This window comes from Erpetoichthys calabaricus, chromosome 11 (genome assembly GCF_900747795.2).
Source record: "Erpetoichthys calabaricus chromosome 11, fErpCal1.3, whole genome shotgun sequence".
NCBI lineage: Eukaryota > Metazoa > Chordata > Cladistia > Polypteriformes > Polypteridae > Erpetoichthys > Erpetoichthys calabaricus.
This window is the reverse complement of record NC_041404.2, coordinates 147488719-147514969: the sequence shown is the minus strand read 5'-3', so window position 1 is coordinate 147514969 and position 26251 is coordinate 147488719. Positions and strand designations below refer to the sequence as shown.

Here is a 26251-nt window from a genome sequence, read left to right as displayed (position 1 = left end):
ATTATGTGGGATTATCGATGTAAGTATGTATGTATCCTGTGGTTTTACCTCAGTGCTATCAAGCTACTGGGGCCTTCCCAGGTGCAAACATTTATTTGAATGTCCTTGTGAGGAAATGAGTTCCAGATTATAAGAAGAGTGCCCATTTTCTGATGATACTGTTTCTTATAGTGTCTTCCATGTTCTATCCTATACCCAGTATGGCACAATTTGTACAAAGCTTCATATTCCTGGGGTCAGAACCTAAGTGGAGGAAAAAACACCCAATAAAGCATTCTGCAGTCTTTTGCCTTTAGTCATTTAGCTCTTCACTCTATTTCACCTTTTTCTCAGTTAACTTTCTGTCTTTGGGGCAATTCATAAGCAGCCTCCTTGGTGAAACAGAAGAAAATATGAAGGAAGAAAGTATTATTCGAATGTGTATCAGGGCTTAAGATCAAAGTACAGGGTTGAAAATTCACTGCTGGCTTCATGTCTTCATGTAATGAATTTTGAGATGGTGTTAATTATAAGGCAATGTATTATTAGATTACTTTGCACAGTTTATCAGTATATAGTTGCACCTCCTTCAATTCAGTTGTAAGTGAAACAACCCATCTTTAATATTCTGTATCAAGTTGTGTGGCTTTTTTAGTAAGTAAAGCACTAGCTACTGATTTGATGCCTGCTTCTGGCTCATCGAGTGTCCTTAAGCAAGTCCCTTCACTTGGCACTGCTTGATTGGTAAATAATGAATATATAAATAAATGCACTCTATCTCCACTTGTATAAAGCACATTGAGAGGGGGTTTACAATATAAAATCATGCTTAGTGGGTGTTTCGTTGACCTTTTATTGGAACTGCATGGCAACCACACGTTCATGAGGCCATTCTTTCCTGATCACCGTTTCATGTCTTTGATTGCATCTCTGTCCTGATGGGGTAACTGACACCTTCATGTACTTTTAAATGGATTAACGTTAGCCTGGTGGTTAGTGTTTTTCAGAATGGAATGTTTACTTTCACTGAGGTTGAAAATATATTATTATGAGACTTCTAAGATCATTTTCTGATGTAGCTGCCATAATTATAGAAGCATTGAAATTGAACAATAAATGCTTAATTAATTCCTCTTCACTTTCACAGTAGCGTCATCAAAAAGCAGACAAGATAACAGCACAAGAAAGGTGTAGTTGTAGAAACTACATAATAAAAACAAGAGGTTGCAGGAGTCCCACAGCCTTTCAAAGTATGCTGATACTGCCACCTACTTTTTTGACACTAACAATGTGCAGCTCATGTGTGCCACTTCACATGAGATTGTTGCTTGAAGGACATGTAAGTGAGATTTCATTATAAGAAAGTTTTTGGAGGCCATTGCTTCTTTGTGTAAAAGAAGCTTTCCCCATACTTGTGTGGTTATTAACTAATTATCAAAGTAGGTGAGAAGACATTATAAGGTTACTAAACACATCCAGAGCAGTGGCTGCTTATAGGTGCCAACTCCAGTGTCCCTCTGTACATGAATTTTCACATGTCCTTGTGTGGATGCTGGTCAGAGCTCTCATGATTCTGCTGTAATGCTATTTCTAGAAATGAAATATAATTGAATACATTCAACTAGAAAAAGTAAGAAGATTGAGTTAGAGTCCCAGTGAACACTTTATTACCCATTTTGAGCATCGCTTTTGGTGCTTTGGTTGGCATGTGCTTCATAATACTGAAGTTCTCAGCTGGGAGAGTCATGTGTTCATTGTGATATCATAGGGTTTCTGTTGTGTTGTGGAACAGCATTAAGGTTATCTTTCTAGGGCAATAATTTAAATTTATTCAATCAGTTTTAAAGCTGGTCTCTGACATTATAACATTGTGAATGAATGTATACACAAAGGCACACAATTTTGCATTCTTTAATCATGGTCTATTTGTGAAATTGTGAATTTCCCCTTGAGGATTAATAAAGAAACTATCTATCTATCTATCTATCTATCTATCTATCTATCTATCTATCTATCTATCTATCTATCTATCTATCTATCTATCTATCTATCTATCTATCTATCTATCTATCTATCTATCTATCTATCTATAAGCCTGCTTCCATTATAAATTTAAATTGTAACAGCTTTTTTTTCTTCAGGCTTGCAGAATTCTGCACACATTTTTGTGAATTAGAAAGGAATATTTTTTTTTCAAATGGGGGATTTTGTGTGGAGTTTAGTGCAGTTCCTGTTCTGTTATGCCAGAGATTGTTGGCTGTACACACTATGCACTGCAGAGAGGCTGTGTCTAGATCTTCAACCTTTTTAGAGATCTGAAGGCCACAGATTCTATCTATTGCTCCATTTACATTAATTTATTTACAATAGCTGACTCATTCAAGTCAATGGGAAGAATAAAACCTAAGTCATTAAGGGACCTTTCCATATTGAATGTTTTTTCTTGTATAGTTGTGGGAAATTATTTCCATATTTCTATAGTGTGAGAAATGGTAGGTTAAATGACCTACACATTGTGAGACATGAGGTCAGTTGTGAGGACTATGCCTTCCCCAGTAAAAACAAATGTATGGTACTTTGTAGGGCTGGGTACATTTCTTTTTAAAATTCTATATATATATTATTTGAGAACTAAGTAATAAAATTACATTTTCTGGACCCATTCATCAGGCACTGAGATTGACCAAAAGGTTTACTATAGTACCTTTCCATTGCATTCCATCCCAATATATCCCATACTTTGTAATACATACAGTAAATAACACATAACATTCCTAAATCTAAGTCAGTGTAACTGGGGCTTTTAGGGTATCCCAGGAAGAATGGGCAAGAACCAGTCTAAAGTTGCATTTATCCAGTTAGGAATCACCAGTGGGTGTGGGAGGAAAACCCATACAGACACAAGGAGCACATACAAAGTTTACATAGACAATAATTAAGTACAAGATTTGAACCCAAGATACTAGATCTAGGAGACAGAACTGCTAATACCTTTAAAGTCATACTTTGTTTGTTTTTTGAATGGCCTAGATTTTGCACATTTTCCCCTGTCCATATAGCTTTTCTGTCCTAAAACATTTTAGAGACAGATATGTGATGTTAACAGAAGACTAAATCATCACGGTATAAATGAGTGTACCTTGTGTTAGATTGGCATCCCGCTCAAGGTTGGTTCTTGTTTTGTGCCAATTGAAGCATCTTGTCAATGTTGTGTGGCTGCTTGGTTAGTTCTACTGTAGGAACACTAGCGGGCAAAGTAGCTCAATTGGGTGATGAGTGAACAAGCAACCTTGTGGTTTATACTACAACACTTGAATCACTAGGGAGCCACACTGTGTGTGGATAATTTAAGTATATGTTGTTTTACTTGTCTTATCCAATTTGATGCACAAATGTGCAGAATTGCTTCCATATTTATATAGCTGAAGCCCTGCCTGGCACATGACGTGAATCTCCTAGTGAGAGAGAGAGAATTGATTCGGTATGGTGTATAGTTCTCAGCTTTGTCCAGTAAGTCAAAATTCAGTTCCTTCCAATTAACACTAATGAAGTGTTTCTGTGTTCCAGTGAAGGACAATTTGGCTTCACAAATTAATATTTCCTCTGTAATATATTAGATTCTCAAACTGAGTTGGGACATTTCTACCGGCTGTTGCTTCTCTTGTCTGACTGTATTGTGCAGGTGTTAAAACCTTTTTGTCGATATTCATGTTTGCAGGTGACATTCAGTGAACTATTTCCAGGCCTACTTTGTAACCCTGCTGAAACCCATACCTTGTTTTGTGTTTAACTCTTGATGCATGATGTTATGCAATTATCAGTGTAATTTCAGCACTGTATATGTGTTGAGCCTTATGTAAGGCAGAGTGGCAACTCTGAGGCTAGGGATCTGCCTCGGCAATCAGAAGGTTGCCAGTTTGAATCCCATAAATACAAGAAGTGATTCCACTCTGTTGGACCCTTGAGCAAGGTCCTTAACCTGCAATTGCTCCATCCTAGGTATGACGTTAACCTGCATCCAGCCCTGCAAGCAGGTACTCCAACTTGCAGGGAGAACTCCGAGGTTGGTGGCAGGATTGACACTCCAGCCACTGTAAAAAAAATACCTCTCATTCCATTCCAACTGGAGTAGTGATGTGGTGTCACCCATTGCCTGGTCCTAATTTGGGATCCTGAGGTGGTTCGTCATGTGGTGGATGTGGCAATGCACTGTATTAGTGCATGCTCCCAACCTCATATTTTCCTTCATGTATGCCACTATGTATGAAAGTATCATGTAAATGATTTAATGTATGTGCTTGGCTAGATAATTGTAGAAACTGTTCATCATTCCATTTAAAGCCTGTCAATAGAAGTGTATAAAATCTGAGAAAGAGTGCCAATATGTAAAAAAAAATAAAATAAAGCAAGACAGTTTTCGACTTGACCAAGAAAGGCAGGAGTCAAGGAGGTCAGCACTCGCCAAGTGACTGATGTGACTAGTAGGTTGTTCTATCCTGAGAGCCATACACAGTTGTCAGACAGGAGTGTCAGGAGTCGAGAACACCCACCTGTTGCACCTCTCTGTAACATGCCAGGAGCTGACTTCGAGGTCGACGTGAGAGGACAGCTGAAAGGCAAGTGTCCTTTCTCAAATGGCTCTGCAGCCTGTTCAAATGAGATCCCCAGCAGCTGCAAGGAGTGACAATGGTGTGCATCTCACATTACAGCCCATGGGATGGACAATGACACAACGGCAACAGGAACACTTTGAGTGTAAATTTCACGTGGTCAAAATGTAGTCTAAATGTGAGGAATACTGAGCTGCCACATCCTCCTTGTATTATGTGGATGTAGAGAGCTAAGTTCAATTGCCTACCAAGAAAAAGCTTGGGTGCCAGTTGATGCAGTGTCTTTTATGACTGCCAACATTGTTTCTGATAACACATTCTGAAACCGTACACAAGGCCCTGAACATGGCACCAGTCCATCACAGTCATATACACAACCAAACTCACATGGCCCAATTTAAAATTACCACTTAAACTAAACCTCTGCGGTAGGCTGGCACCCTGCCCAGGATTTGTTCCTGCCTTGCGTCCTGTGTTGGCTGGGATTGGCTCCAGCAGACCCCCGTGACCCTGTGTTCGGATTCAGCGGGTTGGAAAATGGATGGATGGATGGAATTCTGCTATTAACATTTAAGGCCATTCATAACCTTGCCCCTCCATATCTGTCTGATCTTCTTCATGTTGCTATTCCCTCCCGTAACCTAAGATCCTCTTTCTCCATCCACCTGACCGTCCCTCTCACTCGTCTAACCACCATGGGGAGCAGAGCATTCAGCCGTTCTGCTCCCAAGCTCTGGAATTCATTTCCTACTGAGCTTAGAAATATCAAATCATTTTCTACCTTCAAGTGTAAACTTAAAACGCATCTGTTTAAAATGGCTTTTTCTTTATGATTACAGTGGTTTTGTTTGGTTTTAATTTTTATATTGTTTTAAGTTGTTTATAATGTGTCTTTTTATTTATTTATTTATTGTTTGTTCGGTGTCCTTGAGTTCTTAGAAAGGCTCCTTGTATAAATAAAATGTATTACCATTTTTGGCAGTTTTTTGGTTTGAAGTTTGCCCAATACCCTCATGTCCATGTAGCTGTTCTTTCCAAGATATGATGACTGGTGGGCCTTTGTTTGACCAGCAAATCTAATTTTTTGATCTGGTAGTAAATACGATGTGGACAAGTCCTTCAGTGAAAAGCTGTCATTTGCTCACTTTAAATTTTTCAGTTGAACCTGAATATTGAAATGCACAATCGAGATGGAACATGGCAGAGAGATCCTGCCAGTGTGCTCTGCTGTGAATTAATATCTCCACTTTCTGGCTTCCTTAGCTTAGTGTAGACACCTGCTGATAAATCAACAAAAATAGATTATGTTATTACTATATCCATCTGTTTATCTGGAATAAGTGAGGAAATTTCTGTTATTCTTTATGTGTTGGGCACAAGAAAGACTCCAGTCTGACATGCACCTTTTTATTCTTTAATTCAAGAGTACATCATGCACTTAGTGGTCCTGTGTGATACTTGGATGTGATGGCATATCTTATTGACCAGTAATTTATTTTATTCTTTTGTTTTAACGTGTCCTGTATGGGAGAGCTGAAGAGGAAATGTTTTTTTTCTTGAAACAATACAGTGTTTGATCTGTTGCAGGCAGTGTGGTGTAGTAGTTAAGGCTTTGGACTTCAAAACCTGATATTGTGGGTTCAAATAATATGTCTGTGTCTGAACACAGAGCTATTTACATCACTATGTGACAGTTTGTGTACAGCTTTTGGTGACATTACAAATGTTTTGTTTAACACCATGGCTTTCATTAATTGTTTTCTGTGGCATGTTTTATTAATGCTGCGGTCCACATAACGGGCAGGCTAACGACTAGTTTGCATGAGATGGATGATTTTTGCAGAGGCCCTGCTCCCAGTTCTTAGAGAAATCATTTATTTAAAGGAAAACCTTGATTCTTTGGAGTCTGACCAAGTACAGGTTTCTCTAAAATACTAATATGTGTTTTTAATACTTGTGTAACCTCAGGAGTGTATTTAATTAAATACACATAGCATTCTTAAACACATTCACTCCATTTCAGAATGGTGGCACATTTATCCTGACAACACTGGGTGCAAGGCAGGAACTCACCCTGTGTGTTGCTTCAGTGTATTGCAGGATTGACACACAGAGTCACGTTAGAATTTCATCTAACCTAACATGCAAGTTTCTAGGATGCTGGTTGAATATTGGAATTCTAGGGGAAAAAAAATCATATACACAAGTAGAGACCTTAGAAAAATATAATACAGTCTAACATTCTCAACATTATGTAAGGCAGTTCAGATAGATAGATAGATACTTTATTAATCCCAAGTGGAAATTCACATACTCCAGCAGCAGCATACTGATAAATAAACAATATTAAATTAAAGAGTGATAAAAATGCAGGTAAAACAGACAACTGTGTATAGTTTGTATATATAGTTCAGGGTCATGAGGTGCTGTAGACTTTCTAAAGCAGCACTGCACACAAGGCAGGATCTCATTGATTCAGACTCTTACTTTCAAGTCACTCACCCTGTGTTCTCTTGGTGGAATTTGCATGTTCTCCCATGTCTGCATGATTTTTTCCCTCTAAGTACTCTACTAGTATTCCTCCCAAATGCCCTAAGACATGTGTGTCTCACTCACTGATAATTCCATATTAGCCCAGTTTTGTGGGTGGGCCTTGCAATGGAGTGGTTCCCTGTCCATGACAGGGACAAGTGAATTAATATTTATTGCTTGATTAGGCATCAAACAAATATTGATTCAGTCCTTAAAAAGACCAAAGCAGTGAGATATGCTTAGTGTTTTTTTTTCTGTCAACCTAAAACTAGTATATTTTAAGAACTGCAGGATTTAAACAAATAATGGAAAAGCAAAAGTTGTGTGTAATGGTGTTTGTAAGGTCATGTTATAGAAGTACTAGTAGTGCGGTGTAACCTAATCTCTAAAATTCAGAAATGTGTGCAGTGGGTTAGCACTTCTGGCTCCAGGGATCTTGGTTCAGTTCTTAGGCTTCTCGCTGTATGTGTCAAGTTTCCATGTCATCCAAGTATCCTTTTTGGTTTACTATGGATACTCCAGTTTCATCCCTCCTAGTTTAATTGGTGTCTGTGAAGTGTGAATGGGATAAAATTCAGCTGCCAATGACCATCTAAAAAAACCAAAAGGATGAAAATATGGATGGACAAAATTGAGAAGATCAGTTAAAGAATTTTTCCCCCTGTCTTGTATAATTTAAAAATAGCTTAAAATGTGATTTATCTTCAAATAAATTGGAAAAGTAGTTCTCTTGATTTCATCGATATGTTTTTCCCATCACAGCAGGTAGCAGATTGCAGGCAGAAAAAGAACCAGCCACAGTATTTATGGTGTCAAGGTGGGGGGTGACTTGGGCCTGAACATTGTTATATTTGACAGTTTAGTCAAACTGACAATAAAGAAAATGTTAGCTTGAATTAAAACATAAAAGTTTAAACTTAAAAACACTATTAAATAAAATGACACAATGTGGGGTTTAGAGGTAGAAAGGATTTAAAAGAATTTGGGAGTCATGATTAACAGCTTATTAAATGTAGAGAAAAGCCAAGCAAAATGACACCTTTTATTGGCTAACTAAATTATTGCATGATTACATCTTTAGTGGCATGATTACAATTATTGGCATGATTTTATTGGCATGATTACATCTTGCCTGAAGAAGGGGCCTGAGTTGCCTCGAAAGCTTGCATATTGTAATCTTTTTAGTTAGCCAATAAAAGGTGTCATTTTGCTTGGCTTTTCTCTACATTCATAATGGCTAACACGGTACAACACCCTAGTACTACAGCTTATTAAAGAAATGCAGCATATTAGAAAGCGAAAGATGATAATGTGTTATATAGTGCTCTGTATGGAGAGGTTCGGTTAAACCTTGGGAGGTCACATCTGCAATACAATGTTGACATAGATAGAAAAAAGTGAAGGGAAGAATTCAGAATAAGGTAAATATTATTCTGAGGTAACATAATGAATGTTTACAATTGCCCACTTGCAATGGTTATGCCCTGTTTTTCAACTTTTCTGTATACAGTTGTGCTTGAAAGTTTGTGAACCCTTTAGAATTTTCTATATTTCTGCATAAATATGACCTAAAACATCATCAGATTTTCACGCAAGTCCTAAAAGTAGATAAAGAGAAGCCAGTTAAACAAATGAGACAAAAATATTATACTTGGTCATTAATTTATTGAGGAAAATGATCGAATATTACATATTTGTGAGTGGCAAAAGTATGTGAACCTCTAGGATTAGCAGTTAGTTTGAAGGTGAAAAATAGAGTCAGGTGTTTTCAATCAATGGGATGACAATCGGGTGTGAGTGGGCACCCTGTGTTATTTAAAGAACAGGGATCTATCAAAGTCTGTTCTACACAACACATGTTTGTGGAAGTGTATCATGGCACGAACAAAGGAGATTTCTGAGGACCTCAGAAAAAGAGTTGTTAATGCTCATCAGGCTGGAAAAGGTTATAAAACCATCTCTAAAGAGTTTGGACTCCACCAATCCACAATCAGACAGATTGTGTACCAATGGAGGAAATTCAAGACCATTGTTACCCTCCCCAGGAGTGGTCGACTAACAGAGATCACTCCAAGAGCAAGGCATGTAATAGTCAGCGAGGTCACAAAGGACCCCAGGGTAATTTCTAAGCAACTGAAGGCCTCTCTCACATTGGCTAATGTTATTGTTCATGAGTCCACCATCAGGAGAACACTGAACAACAATGGTGTGCATGGCAGAGTTGCAAGGAGAAAGCCACTGCTCTCCAAAAAAAAAAAAATTGCTGCTCGTCTGCAGTTTGCTAAAGATCACGTGGCCAAACCAGAAGGCTATTGGAAGAATGTTTTGTGGACGGATGAGACCAAAATAGAACTTTTTGGTTTAAATGAAAAGCTTTATGTTTGGAGAAATGAAAACACTGCATTCCAGCATAAGAACCTTATCCCATCTGTGAAACATGGTGGTGGTAGTATCATGGTTTGGGCCTGTTTTGCTGCATCTGGGCCAGGACGGCTTGCCTTCAATGATGGAACAATGAATTCTGAATTTTATATCAGAGAATTCTAAAGGAAAATGTCAGGACATCTGTCCATGAACTGAATCTGACAAGAAGATGGGTCATGCAGCAAGACAACGACCCTAAGCACACAAGTCATTCTACCAAAGAATGGTTAAAGAAGAATAAAGTTAATGTTTTGGAATGGCCAAGTCAAAGTCCTGACCTTAATCCAATCGAAATGTTGTGGAAGGACCTGAAGCGAATGTGAGGAAACCCACCAACATCCCAGAGTTGAAGCTGTTCTGTATGGAGGAATGGGCTAAAATTCCTCCAAGCTGGTGTGCAGGACTGATCAACAGTTACCGGAAACGTTTCGTTACAGTTATTGCTGCAAAGGGGGGTCACACCAGATACTGAAAGCAAAGGTTCACATACTTTTGCCAGTCACAAATATGTAATATTCGATCATTTTCCTCAATAAATAAATGACCAAGTATAATATTTTTGTCTCATTTGTTTAACTGGCTTCTCTTTATCTACGTTTAAGACTTGAGTGAAAATCTGATGATGTTTTAGGTCATATTTATGCAGAAATATAGAAAATTTTGAAGGGGTGACAAACTTTAAAGCACAACTGTACTTTTAGCTGCTTGAGTGGTATTAGGTTCATCATTCACCTCCCATCCTCAAATGGCCCTGTTTGGGTAATACCACAGCTTAGTGAGCACTGACTTCACATTAATACCACCTTCTGTACTACAAGGAGATCATGATGTCTTGTATTACTTACATCTAGAGAAGAAGAACAACTTAAACATTTGTCAATTGATGATAGTCCTTCATTAATTATGTTCTCAGTAAGCATGCTTCTTAAAATAATCACTGAAAATTCTTAATTACTCCCAACACTCTGACTATACTTTCTATCATAACATAACAAAACATTCCATAATCTGTTTAAGACAAGAGCCTATCCAGGCAGCATCAGGCATAAAATATCGTTCACTCCAGGCCCCACTCACATACACATAATCTGTTTAAGATTATGAAAGGCAATTAACCTAACATATTTGGAACTACTTCTTCTTCTTTCGGCTGCTCCCGTTAGGGGTTGCCACAGCGGATCATCTTCTTCCATATCTTTCTGTCCTCTGCATCTTGTTCTGTTACACCCATCACCTGCATGTCCTCTCTCACCACATCCATAAACCTTCGCTTAGGAACATACAAAGAAAACCTGACACAGACACACAGTGGCCATGATCCATGATGATAGATTCAGTAAGGCAGCATTGCCACTTGCCTTTCCAGTCATTTTATGCATTTATCAATAATTTAAGTATTTTGCATTTCTTTGATTTTTTTTTTAATAACGTGCACTTTTTTCCTTTATACAGTAGTTATGGAATTGCAAAGTGACAATTGGGTAAAATATCTAATATTAGAATACAACAATTTTATAAACTTATAATATATGCATTGTGTTGATTGTTTGAAACCAATAAAATTTAAACATGTTTAAAACTTTGAAGGCAGTTAAGTACGATCAGTGTCAGTGGTTATTCTAATATTCATTCTTCTACAACACTGGGTTTCAAATTGAAGTCACGTATGGGTACATTTTATCATAAACTAGCCATCCCCCGCTGCTCCATCTGCCTGGTAGTGAAACAGGACAACCGTTAAAAATCAATAAACAAACGGGTAGCGCTAGCTAAGCGAAGGCAAGGTACACTCCAAAGCACAGAGGTAGACGACTTGAACGGAGGCTGGCACGTGAATGAGGAGGACCCTGCCTGGCTTCCCACTCACCTCGGCCCACAGCCTCTGTCTCGGATTAGCACAAATATATCGCTCCTGCAAGCGAACTATGATTCTTAGCGTGATGAGAGAAGTCACAAAATCAGCCAGAATGTTCAAGCAAATGATATAAAAAAACCTGATCTAAATCCATTAGGTAGTTCTCTCACGAAAAGCGGACAGACATAGAGACAGACAGAAGTTGGATTTTATATATATATATATATATATAATATATATATATGAGAGAGATATGTTTTGAAGCAGTTCTTAAATATGGAACATGAAAGGCTGTTGAAGTAGCACTGTAGGGACCATCAGATCTTGACCTCATGTTGTATCTATCTATCTATCTATCTATCTATCTATCTATCTATTGTGAGAGTTCTGTATGCTCTTAGCACCAGAGAAACACAGTTTCGTAGTCTCTACTCCTGTATACTTTCTGTTGTATTTTCTAGATCTCCCCTGCTCTTAAATTTTAAGAACAATGCAAAATTAAAATTAATCACTCGTGTTCATTGTTACTAGGCAACTATATAGTCTCTCTGGATAATTGAAGAGCTCAGTTCCAAAATCAGCTAAGTACAAAAGATAAATTTTGGAGATAAATAGGAAAATCTGGGTCCGTAAACAGATTTTGAAACTAAATCCCTAAAACTATATAGCGCTGCACTGTTGCAATTAGCAGGTTTTGAAGCTCAAACATATTTTCGGCGCATGACCAACTGCATGAAAAGTCACAATCACGTGTTCAGTAAATTTTACCAAAAGGTGTAATTAGCAGATTTTGGAACTCACATCTTCAATTGGTCACTTGACTATTCTCTAAATGTATTGTACATGTCACCACAATATGGCAATACCATGACATTTACAGTTAATTATGTTTTCCATGTTTTACTGTAGACTTTGGATGTCTGCACATGGAAGAGCCAAAAAAAAAGACATTTATCATGTCATCAAAGTACCTAACAGGGGACACCAATATACACACACCAGCACCCACACCTGATTTATCTAACTTCTGAAGTTACCAGTTTATATCGTAGACTCCAAGGGGAGTATGACAATCATTATATTTTCTTTACTTTGCCTTCTTTTTGCCAGTTTCATCTGGGTCATTTTCCGTTTTTTTCCCAGCACTCCAGGATTGGGATTACAGTAGATGAAGTGGGGTGGGCATCTTACAATGGTGGTGATACTTTACACTTTTACATTATTTCATCAAAAACTTTTTTGTTTAATATTTGTATATACCATTTTTTTATGTTCTGTATTATTTTAATTTGCAAAAAGTAACTGAGGTAATGTTTGCTTACAGCAGTGTATTTATTACAGTAAACTCTAACCAAGAGCCTTTACCTACTCCCCCGTTGTGTCCTACACTCACCATTAGGCTGTTTTTTTGAGTACAGTTCAGGAGAAATATGTCTAGGATGACCCAATAATATACTGTGTCTATAGCAAGAGACAATCTCTTCTGAAAATTTGTGTGTGCGTAATAATAGCACAGGAGAAGGAGTATCTCTGGGTTGCAATAAACTACTGTATCATATTGCAGTCCTCCTGTAGTGCCCAAGTTACATTTTATTTAAGCAAATTCCATTCTTGCTGTAATGTTACAGAATTTGCCTAATGCCTACAGTATCAGCTGAGTGTTTCTGCCACTCACTAATGCCTCAGCTATTTAATTCCCCTGCTTCAAGCTCCAAATACATACTCTGTATGCTGCATTTCTTTATGAGCTGTCTTTATTTTATATACACCTTGTTCTAAAATGTAGACCACACAAAATTTCTTTTGAACATTTGTATGATATAACTGAGGATTCATGTTTATGAATTAGTTAAGATTGCTGCTTGATTAATTTAACATCCTGGGTTAAAATTCTGCACCAGATTGTTGTCTATGTTTTGTACTCTCTCCTATTGCCTGTGTGTTTTTCTCTGAATACAGTAATTTTCATTCTATATCCTAAAGTTTTGTATATTGGGTTACTTCGCTGCAGTGAACTGGATTCCAGATTGGTCTCAGGAGTAATTTTGTGTGTGCAAGAGTGGGCCCTGCTGTTAACAGGTGCTCCATTCAGAGTTTGCAGCCCATTGCTGGAATAGGCTCTGGACCCCTGCGATCCCAACTTGAATTAAGCTAGTTTGGAAATATTATATTTCAGTTTCATGAAAAATATTTTCTCCCTTCCTGATTTCCTCCTTATTGCAAATATTTGAAACTAATTTATTTCAGGTGTTTAATCAAATTGTAATGTTAGAAAACAGTACCCGTGTGATCAATTAACTCTTTTTACTTATGCCATTTAATTTCATCAACAAAGTTATCCAACAACTGACACTGTAAGAGAGAAGCAATTGCACCCATTTAACTTAATAACCAGTTGTCACCTTTAGTAGTAGTAGTAGTAGTAGTAGCAGTCGTAGTATTGTCGGATGTACAGAGTATAGTGAAACTCTTACCTGCATGTCCATCCAGCAAAAAATTTATAAATCTCGAGTGGCATTACTATATATATATATATATATATATATATATATATATATATATATATATATATATATATATATATATATATATATAAGCATGAATTAAAACACAGAATGTATGTAATAAAAACACAACTTGGCTCACCTGGTATGCTCCCTGCCTCTGTTTCCATACCTTTTTGAAAGACAGGAGAATAAAAATTTCCTCCAATGTGCAGAAAAATATTTCCAGTAGTATTTCATAAAAGAGTGGATCCAACACTAGAAGAGACTGCTGTTTGTCAATTCAGAATTATAAGATGCAGCAACAGAATGAACAGAATGTAGCATTTATAAAACTAAAATTCTTTTTTGTTTAGCAGTGATGACTGATTCCTACAATTCAATGACTCTTCCATATTACAGTGAAGGCATTTTAGCTCAGTCTTCCTTGTAGAACTGCTTTAAATTTAGAAATAGAGATGGACCTTCAAGGATGAACTGCTTATGTCATGGTGTTGGTCTAGAGATGGAATAGGCCACTGCAAGACTTCAATGTTGCTTCTTTTTACTTATCCCAATGTTGATTTGTTTTTGTGTTTTGGACAACTGTCTTGCTGAATGAGCCAACTATGCTCCAACTCACAGATAATTGGTTGACATTCTCCTTAAAAGTGTGTTGATGTAAAGCAGAATACATGGTTCCTTCAATTATGGTAAGCTGCCCAGATCTTGAGGCAGATAAGCATCCCTACAGCATCACAGTACCACCATCATGTTTAATTACAGTATTGGTATGATGTTCTACTGTGGAAAGAGTTTGCATACACCTGACATGAGATATATGTCATCTAGAAAAATCTACTTTTGTCTCCGCTGTCCATAGAATATTTTTCCAAAGGTCTTGGGGATCTTCCTGATGCTTCTTGTAAAAATAAATCTAGGCATTTACATTCTACTTGGTTGGAAGAGGTTTCTGCCATGCTACTCTCCAATAAAGCCAATTTTTGACTTTCTGATTGTGAAGTCTTGAACACTGACCTTTGGTGAGGCAAGACAGGCCTACTGTGCTTTGGATTTCCTTTTATGTTCCCTTGTGACTTTCTAGATGATTTTATTCTGTGGCCTTGGAGTAATTTTAGTAGGCTGGCTACTCTTGGGAAGATTCACTGCTCCTCCAATTGATTTCCATCTGGAGATTATGGCTCCTACTGTGGTTTGGTGGTGTCCCCGTGCCTTCACAATGGCTTTGTAGACCATTCTGGTTTGATAGAACAGAACTTTTTTTTTTAACGTTTGCTTCAATCAAGAAGTTCTATAGTTATAACCAGCTTGTTGAACTTTGTGCTGGCAACATAAACCTGATGATAAGGTTTAAACAAATTGAAGCTTATATTGTGTAGGGCTGGTTGCGATCAATCATGGATGTTTTAAATAAGCTAATTATCCCTTTAATTGGAGTGACTCATATACTTTTTTTTCATACAGTGCTAGTTGGTGTTGGAAAACTTTGTTCATTAGATGAATGAAACGAAATCTGTTAAAAGCTATATGTTAAGACTTATTTATTTACTAAGGTATCCATTATCTAATATTAGATTTTGGTGGAAAACCTGAAAATGTTCACTGCCAGCTGCAATAACAGAGAAAATCAGGAAGGGGGGAAATACTGTTTCACAATACTGTACATAAACTGTCAGTCCCTCACTATGACCCATAGCATCAATATTCATTGTAGTCCAACTTGGCTAACAAATGGCTACTCTGCTTGCTCTATGACCCAGCTCTTCCGGAGCTCCTTGATATATTGTCAAATTTAACAACATTTACTAAGTCTTATTATGTAATTGAACAGCTCTGTAAGCTTTAGGTCGTGGCAATCATTTGTTCATAACTTTAGAATCCTTGCTTTTTTAGACCAGCATTGTCTTTTTTTCCACTTGTTGCTCAGTAACACACCACTGTCGCCAGGCAATAATGGCTTCTACTCTGGAAAATCATTCGTCACAGTCCCTGGGATATTTTAGGAAAATGACATGATTTTCATTAAGCTGTGTTGCCTCTAGTGTCTCTCTCTTTTGCCGATGTCCAGACAGTGCTCACCGAGCTTGGCTAGGATCAGCCTGTGCCTCAGTTCTTTGGCACTGAAGTGCTACCTGGCAGGGCTTTAATTTGCACTGGGGCACAATAGCTGGCTAATCGAGCCTTTGATGTACGACCAGTTCATCACAGTATCTAGCAGGTAATTTTAATTAACTTTCCTTGTAATAATAAATGTTTAGCAATGAAACCCTGATGGTAGAGTGACTCTGTTTTTTCTTGCATGGCTTCATTTTTAGGAGAGGATATTCCAGGCATATAGTGCTATGTAACAGTGATGTTCTCTAGAACTATCCTGATTTTTTTTTTTTAAGTCTTTGGTTTGCATGTCCTTGTCAAAGGTTTAATTTAAATGTATTCTTATTAAACACATTTCCATGTATTGGCCCATTGTGCTGTACAGTAATACCACAGTAAATATAGCATTAAATCAAACATCTTCTCCCCATTGGCTCTGGCTATATTTAAGAAAGACGTCCATTGGTAGCAAAATAGAAAAACCCTGTGATTTCACCAACAGACCTAATCTACTCATTATACATGTCACTTTGCTTCATGTGAAGTGCTTGGGACCCCCTGAAAATACATAGTTTACAAGTCTGTTGTACTTCTGTTTCTGGTCCCCCCGATCAAGATCTAAAAACAGGTAAGTGCAAAACAACATCCTAAGTATAGACAGATAGCTGTGGTTTTTAGAGCCATAACTATGTCACAAGTCAGGGCATTCTGTTACAAAGTGTATGATAAAGTCTGAGGGAAGTATGAGGTACATCTCCAAATATTGAAGAGCGTGCTTCGATGCTTTCTAATCAGAGGGTGAAGCCACTGGGGCATGTTAGCCCTAATATAAACTGACTTGTTCGTCACTCGAGTGTGTGGTCGTGAACAGATGCAAAAGTTTGGCAAACTTTTTGGTTGTAACCTGATTTGTACGTGGTCCGAGACATTCGTGACCCGAGGTTTCACTGCGGGTGTGTGTGTGTGTGTGTGTGTGTGTGGTTGTTGTTCATACTGCAACAACAATCCTGGACTATAAATAAAGGATCAGCTTCCAGCTATTATTATTAATATTATATATTGCAGTATGAACAACAACCACTAAGAGGCAGTGCTTGTTTTTTATGACAACACCTGAACACACAAGGAGCTAAGTGACCCAAAGAAAGAGCAGTAGTGCCAGCTTTCTGCCAGTGGAATTTAAACTTATAGCGAGAATCAGAAGGCAAAGTTTGCTGACAAGAAAAATGGTGACCAAGAGATTGTGGAGTTAAGGATAGCCGCAATATAAAATCTGCTATTGTTTCTATCATGTACACTATATGCAGTAAAATACTTCATTTTTATACATGTGCTGTGTTGCTATGGATGGTTGTATACAGTGCCAATAGATTGTATTGCTAATATGAGCAAACCTGATGTAATTTTATTTATGGCATTGCATTCCTTATTATAGAACTTAAAATATGGTAAAGCAAAAGTTTCCCATTGGATTGACATTTGAATGGATTGCATTAATTTCTCACACTTCAGCCAGTTCAATATTTTCCCCTGTGCCGGTTTATTATTATTTAAGTACTAATGTTTTGAAAGCATTAATCCTGTCAATGATCTGCAAATGGCACACTGGGTATGTGGAGCAGCCACAACATAACAATGCTTACCATATGACTTTGATTCCAGTGCACCATGAAACAGGAAAGGTCCTTAACAGCTACTCTCTTCTTTACATCACAGTCGTTCTTTCACTTTTCCTTCACTCCACTTATCCTGTGGGGGTCATAGCAACTTACTGAGATGTATAGACCAGGCTACCGTAATCTCAGCAACAACTTGTAACTGCTACTGGGGTATTTTCCAGACGGTTCCTGACCAGCCTAGAGGGATAATCCTTCCACTTTGTTCAAAGTCCATCCTTTGGTCATCTCCTAGATAACCATTCCTGGTATACCCTTTACTGGGGACGTATATTTGCATCTTAACTACATGCCCATACCGCCTCAACCTTCTCATCTCTGTTGGAGAAACACCTATTCTCCTCTAGTGCCCTTCTGTATTGCTGAGCTCCTCACACAGAAAGTGACCTCAGCAGGCCTGTGCCTCATTTTATTTTCTTGCAAGCTTTTTTTTGTTTGTTTACTGCCTAGAGCTTGTCACCATTGGTGGGAATGAAATGATAAATTGGCTAATAGAACTGCTACAGCTTCATCAATTCAGTGGTGAACCTCCTGATCACCTCTACTTTCATTCATGAACAAAGTCCAAGGTACTTAAATGGTACTGGTCACCCTTTACCTATAAGGAGCAAACCACCCCTTTTCAATGAGAAGCCCAAACCATCGGATTTGGAAACGCTCATTTTCATCCTAACTCCATCAGAGTTGTGCTTTTGTATAATCACCTATTTGTGAAATTATTTTCCCAGCCTCCTTTCCAGTAAAGCTAATACCGTTTTTACTGAACTTTGCTTTCATTAACTCCTTGTAACACTTGGAAAGTCCTCAAGAGAAAAGTAGTCTTATTTTGGAAACAGCAGTGTTTGTGTTTGTTGAGTGTAAAGTAATACAGAGAGCAAATGTATTATTGTAATGCTCAGCCACTGTGCTGATCCATCGCCACTTTCTAAATGCTACATTCTAGCAAGTGTTCAGCACAAATTCAAATATGGTAACAGCGTGAAGCGCTACCAAGGGAAAGGTCACATAGCAAGGCTGGCTACAGTTAAAGATAGCAGCTGATGAACCTTAACAGATTTCTGAGCAGCTAAAAGTGATTCCGATGAATAATAGAAGAGTGGCACAATGTTTGCCAACCAGTCTTCATTAATGTATCTCATAAATGCCAGATAAATATTAGAAGATTGCTAAATAATGATTTTAGTGTCATTCTGGTGGTAGGTTGAAAAGGTTAATGTTTGGGAGGTCTCAGTTTCAGGGCATTCTTAATTTGTTGGTGTACAATTCTGTATAAACCCAGTTTCCATTTACAAGCTCCTTGTAATCCGGATGTCCTCACTTTACAAGATGGATGGATGGATTTTCCATGTATGTCTATGGTTCATGCGCAGTCTTCACATTGCTGAAAATTGAGCACTGCACTGGAAATTCTTACTAGTAAATTTGTAATGAGTGGTTGGCACTGCTGATTGTAGCATAGTGAATGTATTGATAATGAGATAGCCAATGTAGAATAATTAATTGACATGAATGGTTGGAGGATTCGGAGATCTAGCTTGACAAAAAGTTATTACCTGTTCAAAGGAAAAGCAATACAAAAAGGAGGTAAAAACATAGTCCAGTACATAATAGGGCGGAGTGGTGGCTCTGAGGCTAAGGATCTGTGCTGGTATCCCGAAGGTTGCTGGTTTGAATCCCCGTCACTGCCAAAAGAGATCCTACTCTGCTGGGCCCTTGAGCAAGGCCCTTAACCTTCAATTGCTCCAAGGGCACTGTACAATGGCTGACCCTGCATTCTGACTCCAAGGGGTATGCGAAAACTAACAAATTCGTAATAAAAGAAATTGTATAAGGCAAAATAAAGAACAAAAAGAAAAAAATAATAAAAAATGTTCAGGGTATGAACACATGTGGAATGAAGGCAAAAATCCTTAATTAAAACAAAATAAGGGAGGCTCAAAAATAGGAAGCCAGAATAAGAGTGAAGCAGGTCTCTGGTTGTAACTGAATGATTATGATAATTTGGGCACCATACACAATGCCGGCAGAGTCTGAAAGGACCAATGTTAAGTGTTTGAATTTTACATTTTAAATCTATAAGGCGAGACCAAGCTCAATTTGTGCTGCTAAGGTAGTGTGACAAGCGGCTGGGGACGGTATCCAGCCGGGACGCCTGGAAGGACCAGAAGAGGGATTACGCCTCCTCCGGACCACGAGGGGGCAGCCGCATTGTTTGGTATGGGGACCACGGGAACAGAGCATGGAAGCTCAACCCTATAGGGGCCCGTGGTCACCGCTAGGTGGCGCCCAGATGCCTTAAAAGCCCTGGACGTCAGCACTTAAGGATTACCAGGGACACCCAGAGTGCTTCCGGGTGCTCAGCCGGCACTCCTGCCACACCAGGAAGTGCCGGCGGGAGTTCATCAAGGGGCACCTGGAGCATATCCGGGGCAGCCTAAGAGGGGCCGCCTCCCTCCATTCGTCAGCTGGAGTCAGGTGGAAGTGGACAGAGCTCGGAGGAGAGGAGTAGATCATTGTGGAGAGGCATTATTGGAAGAGGCCTGGACTGAGGGTGATTGGTGTGGGGGCACTGGGTTGTGTGGTATTGTAAATAGTTGGCGTAATGTACAATAAACATGTGTGTGGTTTGAAACCACCGGTGTCTGCCTTTCTGTGTCCAGGCTGTTTCCCACAGTAGCTATGAAATGGGTGATAGCCATATTTTTGGGAGCCCAACCCAAACTGTGGTTTATTGTTATAGGCAGAAGTCCACACAAATAGGAGTACTGAATGAATTTATTGACTTTTTAGGTACAACTTACATATCCACTATGTCCTGGGATAACCTATTTCCTATTCTACATGTTTTAGTGTACCTACACTTTACTACATTTCACCAGCAGGACTTAAGTGCTACAGGTTGTCACAGAACATTTAGTTGTGTGACTGCTTTGGTGGTCATTTCTTCATTCTTCAGTGGTAGCAGTGTTTGTCATATCCACTCACAATAAGGATTCTGTTATAACAGAGTTAAAAACTGAAACTGTGGCATTAAAAGATGTCAGTCAGCCTCCCACACTGAAGGTGATTGACCTTCTGGGCTTCAGAAAAAGAGCTCAAGAGGATACCTTGCTTACTTCTGTGCACAATTTGTAATGTTCAGTATAAAGAAAGGCAATCCATTTTGAGAGCAAGGCAACTTTGTTATATTTTGAGCACAGAGTTAGGGCTCTTGCAGGACCTTTTTCTTTAGTTACTCACTTGTTGTTACTGCATCTGATCCACTTCCCGCTCTGTCGTCTAATCCCATTGTTTCTTTGAGTGTATCCACCCTTCAAGATTGCCACATTCCAAAGCAAGCAATGGAAAATGTTTGCCTGTTTTTGAATTCTGATTTTCAAAATTCAATTAAAATGGTCGTTGTTATTGGGTCATGCATCTTACAAGAGCAGGATATGTTACAGTTCTTTTAACTCAATTCTTTACAGTGGAGGCAGGTTAAATGTCTTGTTCAATATCACATAGTGAGGGTTGTATTGGCAACCTTGTGTTTTAAATATCTTGTCTTTCTAAAATACAGAATAAAATTCTTGTTATTAAAAGTATGCAGAAAAAAGCTGAAATTTGTGATTTACCTTAAAAATCTCAGTCATCATTTGTAGTTTAACTGGCAATAGCATTGGTTCAGCTGTATGCCTAGTTGGAGAGAATTGTGGCTTATTGTTAAGGAAATGATTATGTTAGTTTGTGGTCAATTTCACAGTGCTGTGGCTGTATAAAATTGCCTGAAGTTTTTGTTTTGCTTCTGAAGCCTTTACATAACCAACTAGTGTTAGTTATGTGACATGAATGCTCTTACAGAAATACTCATTAGTCTCAAAGAGGTGATAATAGGGTGACACAGTGGGAAGTGCTGTAGCTGCACAAGTAATGACCAGGTGGAGTTTCCATAATCTCACAGTTTCTCTTCTGGGTGTTTCTGCCTGACCCTCAGGGAATTGTAGGTTAGGTTAATTAGCATTCTTAAGTTCTCCCAGTGTGGGTGTGTGCAGAAGTGGGCCCTGCATTGGACTAGCTCCTTGTCCGAGTATTGGTCACTGCCATTTTGTCATGACTCATTTGTCAATATAGTAAATTAAAACACTGCCTTTGTTTTCAACTAATTTGTTTTATGATGTTTAATTTATTTCATTGTCCAAACAATAACTAATGTAAAATACCAAGCTGTTCCACTTATTTTGATTGTCATTTAGCTACGCATTAAAAAAGCCACCATGCCTCAAAGCATTTGGTTCCTAAATCGTCCTACAAGTATAAGAACAACATTTGTTTATACAGCACATTTTCATACAAACAATGTAGCTCAAAGTGCATTACAAGATGAAATAAAAAAGAAGTTTAATATATAAAGCATAAACAAGATTAGGCAATAATATTATCCAGTATATGACAGGGTGCCTCGAGAGGAGCTGTGGGATTGTATGAGGAAGTCGAGAGTGGCAGAGAAGTACGTAAGAGTTGTACAGGATATGCATGAGGGAAGTGTTACAGTGTGAGGTCTGCGGAAGGAGTGATGGATACATTCAAGTTGGAGGTGGGATTACATCAGGGATCGGCTCCGAGCCCTTTCTTATTTGCAATGGACGGAGTGGTGGCTCTGAGGCTAGGGATATGCACTGGCAATCAGAAGATTGCCGGTTCGAATCCCGTAAATGCCAAAAGTGAGTCTGCTCTGTTGGGCCCTTCAGCAAGGCCCTTAACCTGCAATTGCTGAGCGCTTTGAGTAGTGAGAAAAGCGCTATATAAATGCAAAGAATTATTATTATTATTATTAATGGTGATGGACAGGTTGACAGATGAGATTAGACAGGAGTCCCCGTGGACTATGATGTTTGCTGATGACATTGTGCTCTGTAGCGAGAGTAGGGAACAGGTTGAGAAGACCCTGGAAAGGTGGAGATATGAGAGGAGAGGAATGAAGGTCAGTAGGAACAAACCGAATACATGTGTGTAAATGAGAGGGAGGTTAGTGGAATGGTGAGGATGAGGGAGTAGAGTTGGCAAAGGTGGATGAGCTTAAATACTTGGGATCAACAGTACAGAGTAATGGAGATTGTGGAAGAGAGGTGAAAAAGAGAGTGCAAGCAGGGTGGAATGGGTGGAGGAGTGTCAGGAGTGATTTGTGACAGACGGGTATCAGCAAGAGTGAAAGGGAAGGTCTACAGGACGGTAGTGAGACCAGCTATGTTATATGGACTGGAGACGGTGGCACTGACCAGAAAGCAGGAGACAGAACTGGAGGTGACAGAGTTAAAGATGCTAAGATTTGCATTGGGTGTGATGAGGATGGACAGGATTAGAAATGAGGACATTAGAGGGTCAGCTCAAGTTGGATGGTTTGGAGGCAAAGTCAGAGAGGCGAGATTGCGTTGGTTTGGACGTGTGCAGAGGAAAGATGCTGGGTATATTGAGAGAAGGGTGCTAAGGATAGAGCTGCCAGGGAATAGGAAAAGAGGAAGGCCTAAGCGAAGGTTTATGGATGTGGTGAGAGAGGACATGCAGGTGATGGGTGTAACAGAACAAGATGCAGGGTAAAAAAAGATATGGAAGAAGATGATTTGCTGTGGCAACCACTAACGGGAGCAGCCGAAAGAAGAAGAAGATGTAACTAAGAAAAAGGTAAGGTCAGATGGCCAGGAGGACAGAAAAAAAAATCAAACTCCAGTTAGGCCGGAAAAAACTCAAAATCTGCATGGGCGTATAAAATTCATACTGACACTACTCCCTGTATGTGTAGAGTTATGGTCTTTGTCAGAGTGGACATGTGAAACTGGTGACAATATCCCTTTTAAAATGACAAAATTTGGTTGGATTCTGGAGGTTTTTTTTTTTTAATCCAGCAATTTTGGGATGAATTCTGTACCCAGTTGTCTCCTTTTGAACATGTGGTTTCCTCTGGGTACTCCAGTTGTCCTGCCACATCCAAGAGAGGTGCAGGTTAGGTTACCTGATGACTCTAAACTGGTCCTGTGTGTGAACTTTGTCCAAGGTTGGTTCCTGCCTAATCCTGTGACCAGCTCCTGGCGTCTGAAACCCTGAATTGCATTAATTTGGTTTTATAATGTTATATTAAGATAAAAAAAAAAATCATAAAATGTTTACCATTATTAAAAAAAAATCAGTTATACAGGGAGTGCTATTCAAGAATGGCATTGAGGTCTGCAATCTACTAAAAACTTCTTGAGTTGTTTCCTGTAGAGTATATACTCCAGCCACTCTGCAGTAGCTTTGAGAATGTTCTATCACGTTACGCTTGATTCACAGTCTGACTTTTGCCAAGTGGATACTCAGTTGAATTTAAAAAGAGTTTTAAGAATTTGTGTACTTAGGTTTGTGATAGGTGTAAAGGTGACTGTTGCTCTTTAAGTTAGTTGTCTAGTCTTTGATGCTGACATCATTGTTCAGCACTGTTTGCTGAATCCTAATGATTTAGGCATATGTTTTTATCTTGAAAATTTTTGAGTTCTTTGGCTGCTTATTGTGGCAGATGTCATTTTTACCTAGGAAAAAATTCTCATATCCACTTAATCCAAGTTAGTGTTGCGGTGGCACAGCCTGTCCCAGATGAACAGGCCAGTACACCACATCCCACTCAAGTGTACATTAACTCAATACGTGTCTTCGCAGATGAGAGAGGAAAACCCATGTAGACACGGGAAGAACATGAAAATTCCAGGAAAATCAAACCTGGGTGTATGATTCTAACCCAGAACCCTTGACCTTTGAGGAGGCAGCACAACCCACTGTGCTACTCAAAGTAAATATTTCATATTCACTAATGAACCTGAAGAATCTGCAAATGAGCTGCTGTTTAGAAAAAAGGTGCCTTGCACTTGACAGCTCTCTAGATTTTGTCTCTGAGCACGCCCAACGTGTGTTTAAAGATGTTTGTTGTCCCATTGGAAATTTAGACGATATCTGGTTGAATATGAACAAAGATAGCATTTCTATGTTAGTGGCTGCAAAATAAAGATCTTGTCCCACATAGTCTTTGCAGTAGTCTTCTTGCTCATCACATTCCTTGAAACTAACAAAGTTTGTGATAATAAATATATAAATCTGTAACTCTGTTTAAGAATTCATCCATAGTTTTCTGCGCTTGGATAAAAGAATCAAAGGCTAACACATGACAGATTCTTAGTGAATGGCAGACTCAGACTGCTAGGAGAGATGGGTCATACCAGCAAAATTCTGTCTACTGAACAGTCTCTTCCATCAGTATGTACATATTAAAAGTTACATAAGGACAAACGAACTGTAATTGCCTTTACTTCACTATTAGCACGTAGACATATCTTGCTCAACTGGAAGAATCGTAACTCACCTCTTTTAAGTCAGTGGATAACTGATGTATACTATTTGAAATTGGAGAAAATCAAATTCTCACTTTGAGGATCTGTGCAAAATGTTTTTAAAACCTGGCAGGACATAATCAATAACATTTTAGAATAAGCATTTAAATTGAGGAAGTGGATTCTCTTCCCTTTTTTATTGTATGTATATGTATGTATGTAAGTATTTACTTGCTTATTTTTCCTACTATTAAACTTTTACTCTGCTGGCCCAGCTCTCTTTCTCATGGTTGGGGGTGGATTTGATTTGAACTTAGTTTTGTAAAATTTGACTTGGTTGTATGGAATGTTGTTTGCTTTTAATAAATTCAATAAAACGTTTTACAAAATAATTAAGTAAATAAAGTTATGTAATTTTTCACACTTTTACGATAATTTCTAAGCTTGCAATGTAGGGACCAGAGGAACAGACTACACCTTGAACTGATGTGAAGTGGTATGTCAGCAACAATATTCAAGAGAAGAAAATCTTGAAACTCTGATTGAATTATGCAGCATTGTTCACGCCAGATCGAGTGAAGCCTTAAAATAGCACAAGATTTAACTTTTGTATGCCCTTTGTGCCATTGTGGAGCTATATTTGTCAGCTCAAATCGCTCTTTCCTGCCACTTGCTGCTGTCCATCGCTGTGCTGGGCTGACACAACAATACCATGGCAGGCCAGCCACTTATTGGGATGCAAAAGGAACAGTGGCCATGTTTGGCACATACAGTTACCAGAATTGCATAGCCTACATGCTTTTCATCCAAAGCTATCTGTATGAAGTGTGTCAAGAAGGTCAGGACAATGTGCCTTGGACCCTGGTTCTGTAGTATTGCCCCAGTCTCACCTGTATTTTTCGGTAAGTGTCAGCTTTCTCAGTGCAGATAGCTCATTTTAAAGTAGCAGGTAATCATTAAAATTTCTTTGCTTCCTTGACCCCATAATGCAAAAAACAGGAAAGTGTGCATAGGGGGCCCACCTAAAAAGACTTATTTTCAACTCTATTGTCCCCTGGTGTTGTACTCCGAATGAAGCTACTAAGATGGAATGAACTGTGGCTCTTTTTTGTCATCTCCTATGATACTATAACTAACGTATACAGTACAATTGACAGATTCCACATATAGTGACTCAGAGGTTGGAACTGAAATGGCAGTAGTGTTTTTATAGCACTGGTGAGGACCTTCACAGTGCAGTAGACCT

General features: G+C 38.6%; 1 protein-coding gene across 2 annotated transcripts in view; it reads left to right on the top strand.

Annotated features, from left to right (window-relative positions):
* The window catches only part of srl (sarcalumenin), a 58593-nt gene that overhangs the window by 1316 nt on the left and 31026 nt on the right, over positions 1-26251 (top strand). The gene's annotated exons all lie outside the window — the stretch shown is intronic.